At 38.7% G+C, this 12,746-nt stretch overlaps 1 protein-coding gene across 3 annotated transcripts in view; it reads right to left on the reverse strand.

Annotated features, from left to right (window-relative positions):
* ATP10B (ATPase phospholipid transporting 10B (putative)) overlaps window positions 1-12,746 on the reverse strand; it is a 360,994-nt gene that overhangs the window by 299,624 nt on the left and 48,624 nt on the right. For 2 of the 3 annotated variants that reach the window (XM_043913467.1, XM_043913468.1), the window contains one exon: window positions 10,889-10,954. The gene's annotated coding sequence lies outside the window, so the exon portion shown is untranslated. Of the gene's footprint in view, window positions 1-1,028; window positions 1,235-2,070; window positions 2,157-10,888; window positions 10,955-12,746 lie in introns of all 3 variants that reach the window. The other variant, XM_043913469.1, reaches the window with a different exon arrangement.

The following is a 12,746-nucleotide window of genomic DNA, read 5'->3' on the forward strand; positions in this document are numbered from 1 at the left end:
ACAATGAAACGACAAATTCAGTAGGTGTTATTAGGAGTAATTATGGCAATAACTGAAAAGAAAACAACATCTGTGATTTGCCTGATTAATGGCTTAATGTATCAGTGCATCTGTTAATGGAGTAACACTCCTGGCAATCTTGACTGTATGTTTGCAAGATCTGGAAATACAGAAAGGACTGGTGAAGAAGAAAGGAGCAGGATTCCAGATTGGTTGTTGGAGGTTAAGTTCCTCCTGAGAATTTTGAACTCCCCTCTGGCTACCTCGACCAGAACTGTATAGCTAATTCAGAGGATAAATGAGCTCCACCAGGTATGTGAACTCCTGCAGGCTAAACAGCTAGCTTCTCAGAGTGACTGCAAAAATTTTACTTTGCACCTTGTGATTGGAGATGTGTTACCCCAGCCCTGATGGCATACCACAGTAGGATTTTTACTAAAGGTACACATCATGGAACTACTTGTATGCGAGAGGCCTTTTTTTGGGGGGGAGGAGGAAGCGGGTAGTAGTTAATAATTTAGGGAGTAAATGTATTTTTCTTTAAGCATCAGTTTTCTCTTTTGAACTCAAAGGAAAACAAGACGTTGCCACGTATAGTTGAAAACCACTGCAATGTGGCAGCTTCAGGGTGTATGGAGATGAAACTGGGAAATCGTATAACGGTCTCACTCTTTTCTTCAAAGCTGTATTTTCTCACTGCTTTGAGAAACAGACACAAACTACATCTGTTTCCTCGGGCTGCAATGGCTGAGAGAGGGAAGATTATCATAAAACATATTCAGGTCCATTCAAACTGCAAGCTCTATTGCATGAGGAAGTAGCTTATCCTAATGAAATCAATTGCAGAAAAAGACAACATTCTCTTACAAAAGAAACGTGGATCTCACACTCAGCAAACCAAATGCAATTTCAAATGTGGTAAAAAGAAAAGCAGTTATGAGCTGGGCATGACTCACAAGTTAGAATTAGTGACCAGAGGAGGCAACGATTCCCCTATTACCAGGAAGGGCCAAGTTGCTTTTACTCACCCCAGCAAAGATGACGTCTCTCCTGAGCGGGCTCCGTTAGAAACTATGGAAAACTGGGCTTGAAAGTGGCATATTTCTCTTGTGCTGCTTGGCTAAAATATCACCTCTCTTTCCTGTTGCATTTTTCATTTCTCTGATTATATCTGATGGTGTCAACGTGAGGCCTTAAGCTAACACTCCCTTGGAAATTCAGAAAAGGAAGAGGCCTGGAAAGAAACAACTCTAACCAATAGAAGAAAGAGACAAATAAGCTGCCTCACAAGAGCCCTGTGAGAAAGAGAAGAATGACCTGACTATGAGTGTGGGGCCCAGTAACAGAACAGTGAAGGCAGTGTTCTCAACTCGGCTGCGCATTCACACAGCATCATCACTGTTAGATATGGCTCCTGCATAAATTTCTGCTTTCTGTGAATCAGTGAGCCAGCAATATAAAAATTCATAAGTGATTCTATTCTCTATACATGGTACAAAAATGACTTTGTCCATTTACCTTTTGCAATGCACATAATTAAGTGTGAGACAATTATAACCTTGTACCTCTCCTTGGGGGTTTGAAATATAATTTAGTCGCTGTGTTTCAAGGGCACTTAAGGAAGAAAAGACTCTCTGCAGTGACTTTTATATGCATGCTGGTGATGAATTTACCCTCAAAGCTTCTGAAGTCCCATTTTGCAGTAGTCGTAGTTCTTATTGATTACTGTTTGATTACACAAAATAAGGAAAGTGGGACCAGAATATTGTACTTTGGATTATGTGAATTTTTCAGACATACAGAAAATCAGAATTGTTTATGGGCTTATTGAGAGATTTGAGTCACTCCCTTAAAAGGAGATTTTCATGCATAACATTTTTTAAAAGTGAGTTTTCTGTTTATTGAGCTAATTGGAGTAAATGCTATGACCCAGCTGTCACCGTGATGGACAGTTATTGGTGAGCCCATAAAGAAGAAGGTAAAGCAAGCAACAAGACTTTTTTTGATGGTAGCAATAAGGAAATACTAAGAAGCTTGGGGATTAAAGGAGGTGAAAAGAAATCAACATACCAGCTTCATGAATGTGTTTCCACATGCTCTTGGTTGGTTGCTATGTTAATTGTGAACTTACATGTACAGTTGGATCCTCTTAGAAACTAAGAAGAAACATGGACACAAGCAACGTTTTAGAAGGACTGAAACATCCAAAACATCTAAACTTTAAATAGCTGTAAGGTACAAGCTAGCACCTTTTGAGAACATACAATCTGCCTAACAACTGAGACAGTCTAGACATTTTTCAGAAGGCACTTGACATTTCACAGCTGTCCATCTGCTCAAGAGAAGAATGCTCTGCAAGTCCTAGTTTCTTTCTCTCCCTTTTCTCAGAGCCCTGTGGTTTCTTGGCACTAGCATGACCTGGACTCACGGATTTGGTACATCATGGAGTGTTAGCATCAGAATTGGAGGTTGTTTGGGACTGCTTCCTTGTGCTGTGGCAGAGGACACGAAAGCTTAGAGAAGTTAATAAATCTGCTCAAGGCACACAGGAAACAGAGAAAGGCCACAAACCACATCGCCTCACTTCTAAAACCAGTGCTCTTCCCCTCACCACTTCCCCAATAAACAGAGAGGTGCACATAAAGCTGGGATGAGAAGATCTAGCATATAATCTCTTGATAATCATGGGGACCAATGGCTACAGAGTACTCAAAGCATAAGCTCATTTTCCAAGCTACTTAGAAACTGTAAATATTGATACTAACAGGCATGTGCCAAGTTATTTGCATCATGAAGTTGAAATTAAATATCTCTGTCCAGCTAATTAGAACCCTAATGACTAGTAATAGATAGCAGAGACTATGTTCAGTTTTTGCTAGAGAGGCTATATTTCTTTGATCTGGCTGCTGGAATTTCTCAATAAATCAGGCTAAAAGATAACACATGACAGAGTTTTATGTAGTTCCTCTTACCTGCCATCAACTTTTCTATACTTAAGTGAATTAATCAGTTTTTTTATATATTTGGATTTCTCATTGGCTGCATCATGCTCTTCATGTATAATTTTTAGAGTTTGTCATGGTTTAGCCCTTATATTCTTGCTGCCCCAAATCATCAACTAAGAGGCAATAATTGGGGCTTCCCAGGGGGCTCAGTGGTCAAGTATCCATCTGTCAAAGCAAGAAGCAGTGGCTGACAGAAACTTTTGCCTGTTCATCTCCTACCCACCCATACCACACAACCAGGATAAATTTCATATGCTTAAGGTCCATTATTTACTCCACACTGTGCAAATTTTACTGGTGGTAACTCTAACTATTAATGAGTGGCTACTCTGTGCCAAGCACAGGGGTAAGTACTCTATGTAATTAGACTCATTTAATTCCTGAATATCCTTAACAGTTTGACTTAATTATTCCTATAAAAAAAGTCATAAAATTCTTCATATGGTAACAGAAGTAGTTGCAGGGAAAAATCTTCTTGTAGTCACTTTGATAAGTCAGTGCTTATTTGTCTCGATTTTAGTCTAGAGAAAGTCAAGGGTCTAGAAAAATCTTCACTGAACAAGCAGAGTAATGTTTTAAGTGTTTGGAATGGAAAATAACTAGAGGCCTTTTAGCTAGTTAACCAGATGCAATACTGATTGAGGACTAATGAACATGGGTTGGAAGAAGTACTGAGTAATAACAAGATCATGAGGAAGAGTTAGTTACAGGAGATACTAGCCATGAAACTAGTGCCTTCAGGACTGAGGTATGGGGATGGACAGTAGGACAGTAACCCAGGACAGTTACATCTCTGGAGATGTAACATGATGGAACACAGTTCATTTACCAGCTCTCCCCTTGGGAACAATACAGTATAAGCAGCCTGAGAAAGAGGTAAAATGCCCTCAAGGGCCAGGCATGGACACTCCTAAATCAGTATTCTCAACAAGGGGCAACTTTGCCCAATGCCACCTCCCTCCCACCCCAGAGGACTTTTGGAGCTATCTGGAGACATCTTTGACCATCATACTGTGATGGGGAAGTCACTGGCATCTGGTGAATAGAGATGCTGATAAACATCTGACACTGCACAGAGCATCCTCTTATGAAGAATTACTGGGCTCAAAATGTCAAGAGTGCTGAGGTTGAGAAATTCTGCCTTAAATGTTCCCTGAGCAGGGAGCTCAAGTCACGTGCTCTGTGACAATCTAGAGGGGTGGGAGTGAGGTTCATGAGAGAGGGGACTTATGTATACCTATGTCTGATTCATGTCCATGTGTGGCAGGAAATAGCACAACGTTGTAAAGCAATTAACCTCCAATTAAAATGAAGTAAATTAAAAAAAAAAAAAAAAAGCTGTTCCCTAAATTCCCAAGGTGCTGGGTTAAGCTAACCACAGAACTGAATCACCGAGTAAATGAGTTTGGTGAGTCTTTTTTACCTTTCCCCAGTCTAGGCTCTTTCTTAAGACAGTTACTGAACAAACTTCTAAAGATGAGCAGTTTGAAGGAGTGTTAAGTCTTAGGCTGAGTCGCTAGCAATTAATTTGATTTCTGAAATAATTTTAAAAAGCAGAGACAAAATAATGATGAAAAGCCTTTATAGTAAGAAGTATTGAGGGGGCAAGGGCAGGCTCAGCTGAAAAACAGCAGTAACTACACAAAACCTCAGTGGATGATGACTTCTTGGTCGTTTATCATCAAGTAATTTATGTGATATGCAGTGCTCCTAAACCAGAGGCAACAGAGTGGTAATTACCTGCACAAATATTTCATTTGGCCTGCACAAACTTAAATTTCAGATTCATTGGCAGTGTTAAACATTGGGATGCTTCTCATAATAATACAGTTTTTTTTTTTTTTTTGGTGGAACTCAACTAGGCAAAGAACTGACAACTGTGGGTTGTTTCTCATCACTCAAGAGCTGTCCATTGCTGAATGGTGCTGCCTGGACAGGGCCTGAGTAGCCCCATTCCTCAGCTGGACTGCTTCTAGAGGTTATATTACCTGCCTGGTCCTTGTTGCAATCTTAGCTTGCAACTTCTGTCTTAAAAAAATCATACTTACTCTTCTTTTCCTTTCCCCTTTAGGGTGATCCTATATAATGATAGTGTTGCCTAGATTGATTTTCATTCAGTCAGTTTTGCACCATATTTTGGCTATGTTTGTGTTAATCACAATTATGACTTTTGGATGACTTTGTTTTTCTTTTTCTTTCATTTTTTCTGGTTACTCAAAAGGTGACTAAGTAGTAAAAAATGACTCATCATTAACCCACTGGGATAGAAAACCACCACAATTCCCCTCCTACCCATTTCGTTAGCTTAATAATTTTTGATATATAAAACATGCATAAAAATATTTTGCAAATAAATATTTTGACCATCACTTAAAGAAACTTGGTAGGCATAATTTACTGAGATCTATATAAAATTAGTTTTAGAATAAAATACTGCATGCTGAGGTTGAAAGTGAGGAACAAAGTTCAAAAAGATACTTTATACCATCAGATCAAGTCATTGCTACTGCTACTGCTAAGTCACTTCAGTCGTGTCCGACTCTGTGCGACCCCATCCCTGGGATTTTCCAGGCAAGAACACTGGAGTGGGTTGCCATTTCCTTCTCCAGTGCATAAAAATGATAAGTGAAAATGAATTCGCTCAGTCATGTCTGATTCTTCAAGACCCCATGGACTGCAGCCTACCAGGCTCCTCCGTCCATGGGATTTTCCAGGCAAGAGTACTGGAGTGGGGTGCTATTGCTAGAAGGTCACAAAAGACGCTTGTGAATCAGCATTCCTTTATACTCTTAAAAATTATTTAGGGTTTTTTGTTTATGCATGCTATATCCATCTACACTTACGGTATTAGAAACTTAAAATTAGAAAAATCCAAATTATTTATTCATTTCTTTAAAATAATTAGTGAGAACTTTTCTAAATCTCATTAGTGTTTGGATTCATAGAATACAGCTGGATTCTCATATGCATTTATCTATACATTCTGTTGCATCATGTTGTTTTGCTTGAAATACATGAAGAAAAATCCAGCTTTATACATAGTTATAAAGGGGAGCACTCATGGACCCCCTAAAAGAGCTTTGAGAACTGAGGTTAGCTTTATGTGCTGACTTGGCTATGCTGCAGTGTCTGGTTACTCAATCAGGCACTAGTCTAGGTGGTGTGGAGGTGTTTTTGTAGGTGTGACTCAAGTCCATAATCAGTCCACCTAAAATAGGGCCTGATTCAGTCAGTTGAAAGGACTTGGAAACACAGCTGTGTCTTCTCAGAAAAAGAAGAAAAAACGCCATCTATAGACAGCGGTTTCAGCTCAGAATTTGAGAATTCCACCCTGGCCAGCTAAGGCTCTTCCCTATGAATGCCATACTTACACAGCTAGCCCACCAACAATGTAAGCCAATTCCTTGCAATAAATCGATAAATTCTCTGTCTTTCTCTCTCTCTCTCTCTGTATATGTGTGTGTGTGTGTGTGTGTGTGTGTGTGTAAAACCTAGTGGTTCTGTTCCTCTGGCTGAACTCTGACACAGGAACCCCCTAGGGGGTCCTCAGACCACACTGTGCGAATCACTGATATAAGATATACTTTATAAATTCTTTGATGTCAGTTACCTAATTGGCTTAACATAATAATTCTATGAAGTAAAAAAAGCAGAAATCATTATTTCTATCCCCAGAGAGGATATTTATCAAATGCCACATATCCATCAGAGGCTCTTAGTCTGGATCCTTAACAACAACAATTCCAATGCTCCTATCTTTCAGCACAATAACTGTCAATATATTTGCAAGTATACACACAGGTCTGTATGTAGGTCAGGAAACAGCAGTTAGAACCAGACACAGAACAATGGATTTGGTCAAAATTGGGAAAGGGGTACATCAAGGCTTTATATTGACTTCCTGCTTATTTAATTTCCATGCAGATACATCATGCAAAATATCAAGTTGGATAAATAACAAGCTGGAGTCAAGATTTCCAGGAGAAATATCAACAACCTCTGACATGGAGATGATACCACTAATAGCAGAAAGTGAAGAGGAACTAAAGTGCCTCTTGATGAGGGTGAAAGAAGAGTGTGAAAAAGCTGGTTTGAAACCCAACATTCAAAAACCTAAGTTCATGGCATTCAGTTCCATCACTTCATGGCAAAAAGGTGGGGAAACAATGGAAACAGTGACAGACTATTTTCCTGGGCTTCCCAAAATCACCGTGGATGGTGACTGCAGCCACAAAATTAAAAGATGCTTGCTCCTTGCAAGAAAAGCTATGAAAACCTAGATGGCATATTAAAAAGCAGACATCATTTGCCGACAAAGTTCCCTCTAGTCACAGCTATGGTTTTTCCAGTAGTCATGTACAGATGTGAGAGTTAGACCACAAAGAAGGGTGAGCGCAGAACTGACGATTTCAAATTGTGGTGCTGGAGAAGACTCCTGAGTCCCTTGGACAGCAGGGAGATAAACCAGTCAATTCTAAAATAAATCAATGCTGAATATTCACTGGAAGGACTGATGCTGAAGCTTCAATACTTTGGCTACCTGATTCGAAGAGCCAACTCACTGGAAAAGACCCCGATGCCGAGAAAGATTGAGGGCAAGAAGAGAAGGGGGTGACTAGAGGATGAGATGGTTGGATGGCATCACTGACTCAATGGACAGGAGTCTGAACAAGCTCTGGGAGATAGCCAAGGACAGGGTAGCCTGGTGTGCCATAGTCCACGAGGTTGCAAAGAGTTGGACACGACTTCACGACTGAACAGCAACACAGATCTAGACAGTCATATTACTTAATGTACACACACCCACAGAAATTCTTTAGAAAAAGTAGATAGGACTTAAAACCTTCAAGTTGGTTTCCTACAGAAAAGTGATACTAAAGAAGCAGGGCTTTGTTTAACGCTCAAGCAGCTTATAATGTGCCTGGTAGATTACTCACTCCTGCAGGTATGAGATTCAATGAGATGACTAGGAATTTGATTCTTTACCAATAATTTTTAAGTACTAGGCTTTGGAATAGGGCTGCTTTCATCTTTTTCAGCTACTGCTATTATGGAATGGATCCCCCATGCATATCTGATGCTCCCACTACTCAGTGAATTTATGGAATACAGGAATAGTCACTGACCAGCGGCTGCTGGTAATAATGACCTGTTCACTGAATGACTGAGGATGCCAAGGATGGGTGCAATAGACAGAAGTGAAAAGGAAGAGCAAAGGTGGAAAAGTTTGGAGAAAAGGAAAAACCAAAGAGCTTAAGGAAGGAATATGACTTTTAAAAAAGAATAAAGAGGAAACTGAGCTGGAGGAAAGAGTGTGTATCAAAGAGTAATAAAAGAGTTATGTGAGCAAACGAAAGGCTTCCATTCTATCAAAGACTGGCCAAGGAGTGAGTCTGTCATTAGGAAGAAGAGGCAGAATAATATCATGACTGAGAGAGTAAACTTCAGTCAGACAGATGTGAGTCTGGGTCTTAGTTACATCACACATTAGCTATGTGATCTTGGGTAAATTACCGAACTTTTTGGCCCCAGTTTCTACAATTGTGAACTTCAGTTACTGTGAAGATTAAAGAAGTACATATAAAGTACATCACGCATATAGTAACTCCAGTGAGTGTTGGCTCCCATGATTATTAATGTTACTACTGCAATTATTATTAATAATAATTAATTATTATTAAGCAGCCCATGGGAGGCTTTTAATTGGGATGGTGATAGGGAGACACCTGTCAATTTTGAAAATATATTTGATGCTAGTTAGAATGAATCATTAAAGGGAAATATTGGAGCCAGAACAATCAGGAAATTACTTTACTAGTACAAGCACAAAGAAGTGACAGAGGTAATTAATATTCTAGCCCAGTGCTCCTTCCATTGGATCAGCCAATACACAACAGATTGGACTTTTGCGTTTCGTTATTCTAAATAGGAGCAAAAGTTCTCTTTTTAAGCATAACTGGGAAAAGAGAAACTGTATAAAATTTTGCAAGCATATTTAATTTCACTACTTCATTGGTCAGATTTAGGGGAGAATGTTAGAAGCTGAAAGTTGCAAATTTTAGATTGTCAAACTTTCTGACATACCTATTACATTTTCAAGTTCTCTCTGCTTACATGGCAAATTAACTAGAGGTTCCCAGGAAATGAACTGCTAAGGAGGCACCAGTCTAGGCTAATAAAAAAAGCAAAACAGCTTACAAGTCATATAAACATCTTTGTATATGCCTAGGATCTTCTAAGAGAGACACATAGCTGGATATGTGGTATCTACAGAGCTTACAAGTGGTGGCTATTCACATTCAGCGAAACCCACATGTTAATATCTGGGTATGCTGGCAGTAAAATCAGCTGATGACAGGTAAGTAGACTAGAAGGTAAGTAGGAGGATCCACTTGCCAATATATGGCACTTGTCACAATATATGAACAAGCACTGGTCTTGTTAATATAGCACTAGTCCTTTTATGCCTGTATCCAATAAGTGATAATCACATCTTTCAATTTTCAGTCTTAGTGTGAGGTTTCATCTTTATTCTTGGTGCAGATCAAAACTATAATAAGTTACCACCCCATACCGGTCAGAATGGCCATCATTAAAAAGTCTACAAATAAAAAATGCTGGAAAGGGTATGGAGAAAAAACAAACCTTCCTACACTGTTGGTAGGAATGCAAATTGGTGCAGCCACTATGGAAAAAAATATGGAGGTTCCTTAAGAAAACTAAAAATAGAGTTGCCATATGATTCAGCAAGCCCTTTTCTGGGCATATATCCAGGAACTGTAATTTGAAAAGATATATGCATCCTTATGTTTGTAGCAGCACTATTTAGAATAGCCAACACAGAGAAGCAACCTGAATATCCATCAGTAGATACATGGATAAAGAATATGTGGTACATATATGCAATGGAATACTATTCAACCATTAAAAAGAGTGAAATAATGCCATTAGTAGCAATATGATGGACCCAGAAATTATTATACTAAGCAAAGTCAGAGAAAGACAAATACCATGATATCACTTTTATGTAGAATTTAAAGTAAGATGCAGATGGATTTATATACAAAACAGAAACAGACTCAACCGACATAGAGAACAGATGTGGTTGTCAAGCAGGTAGGTAGGAGTGGCATGGACTGGAAGTCTGGGGTTAGCAGATGTAAACTATTGATCAGTACATAGAATGGATAAACAAAATAGAGTTAAAGCAATGAACTTGGAATAACAATTTAAGATGACATAGGCCTTAGGTTCTAAGTAATCAAATATTAGCATATCACAGATAAAGGAGACAAAGACTCAGGGAAGTTAAGTAGAGTCATGAGTCAAGGTTAGCACCAGGACTATCTTGTAACTTCTAATCAAATGTACTTTTGCCACTTCACTTTTGTCTCAGTGTGGTCACCAGAACCACTGTCTTCCTTCCCAACTGTTTTCTATCTACCTACTTCAGCAAAAAAGAAAAATTTACTGGCTCACAGAACCAGAATGTCCAGAGACCCAAGGGCTCCAATTGCATGTTTTAAGCTGGCTTTTTCCATGTTGTGGCCAGATGGCCTTTGGAAACTCCAGACTCATACTGACTCAACCAAGAAGCCTCATTAGAAAGTCTTTCCTGACACGTTTTATCTTGCCAAAGTCTCAGGAAAACCTCTGATCGGTTCATTCTGGATTGGGTACCCAACTCCACCAGCTCATATAGCAATACATTCTCTGTGCCAACATCTTTTAAACCACACTGAATATATTATTCACAGAAGAGAGGGTTATCTAATTAAAAAGAAGTCAGGGATTTTAAAAACAGGCACAAGCAACAAATATATATTATAAACATACTTCTAAAATAAAACCATATGGAAGGAACCCTAAAAACAGAAGCTTACCAAACACAGGAAGTCAACTATGGCGATGGGGTTGCTTTTCTTCTTTTAAATAATTTGTGTCAATTTCTGTAATGACAAAGATAAAGAAAAATCTCATTTCAGGAGATGAAAGATTGATTCACTATGGCTTACATCATAATAATTGCTTTTATACACACTCAACATACAATATTTTATATTCTCTGCACAGTGTCTGGCATTCAATGAATGCTCACTCTCATTCTTTGCACACATACAATAGTTAGCTTGATTTGTGCTAAGGCTACTGTCATCACATTTCTATCACCACACTCTGTCAGTGTCATTCACGTTATGAAGTCTCAGTTTAAAGACAACATGAACTATAAGTCGTTCCACATTTTTTATTTTCAACATTTGAGCTTTTGAATGCCACAATTTCCAGAATGGCTTGCCATTTTCTCTGGGATTTCATAGCACATATTCCCCACCATCCTTATACTTCAGTGGAATTTCTATTATTCAGATTTTCTTTCTTAATTTCATTTGACATGAACTTTGGTTATTATGTCTGAGAATTTCATGAATACAGCTCAAATTTTGTCATTGGTAAAATTAGGTTTCTACAATGTCACTCTGGAGAACAACCACAGACTTAAATGAAGCACAAATTGTTAAGAAATTGTCACCTGTCTAATTTCATTGGAGATCAACGAGATAGAGTATGATCATAGTTAGGAGACAGGGCTATTTAGTTAAACAGTTCTGGGTTCAAATCCTACCATCTTACTGGCTGGTCTTAGTTGACTTAATTTACACAATAAGACTGAATGACCTCATCTATAATGTGGGACAGCACCAATACCTAATTCATAGGTAATGCATGTAGAGTGTGTGGTACTCTTTGAGCTCTAAATACAGATTAACCATTGTTATGACAGCCATAAAAAAGTAGCTTATTTGTGGGCAATAAAATAAAGAGCAGAAATAACATCTGCTGCAGTTTGCAAGCACAAAATGAAAATGCACATATACATTTGTGAATGCTGATTTTACTGATAAACAGTTTTTATGTTTTTCCCAAGAAGCCTTCCCACATTTCTTTGTTTTCATTTGGCCACCTCCTTTTGGATTCTTTATAATCACATTTTTTTTTTTTACAGTTGTGAGGTACAATTGACCTTGTACTTCAAATAAAAATTGTATGTATTTAAGGTACACAAAATGATTTGATATACATATACAAATGATAATCATAACCAAGCCAATTAACACACCCATCACTTCACATAGTTACCACATTTTTGTGTGTGTGATGAGAACACTTAAAAGATCTACTCTCCTGGTGACTTTCAAGTAACATAATATATTATTAACTATAGTCACCATGCTGTAAGTTCAGTCTTCAGAATTTCTTCATCTTATAAGTAGAAATTTTTACCATTTGACCAACATCTCTCCATTTGGCCTGATTATTTTGATTGTTTGTTTAGTTGTTTTTTGGAATAAGACATTAAGACAGATTGCCAGCCGATACAGAATTCTCTGTGACTGCTGCTTGTCTCTAAAATCTATTCCTTTCTTCCATCCCTCCTGTTTGAGTCCAGGCTACATCTTCTGTTGCCTGCTCCCTGTTCTCACTGCTTTTGTGATCACATCCTGTGGTGGTCATTGCTCCTGGGCACCAATAGTCATCCCTCCTGTGCATGCGTGCTAAGTCACTTAGGTTGTGTCTGACTCTCTGCAACCCTTTGTGCTGTAGCCTGCCAGGCTACACTCTTTATGGGGATTCTCCAGGCAAGAATGCTGGGGTGGGTTGTCATGCCCCCCTCCAGGGAATCTTCCCGACCCAGGGATCAAACCCGTTATCTCTTGTGTCTCCTGCATTGGCAGATGAGTT

This window comes from Cervus elaphus, chromosome 9 (genome assembly GCF_910594005.1).
Source record: "Cervus elaphus chromosome 9, mCerEla1.1, whole genome shotgun sequence".
Taxonomy (NCBI): domain Eukaryota; kingdom Metazoa; phylum Chordata; class Mammalia; order Artiodactyla; family Cervidae; genus Cervus; species Cervus elaphus.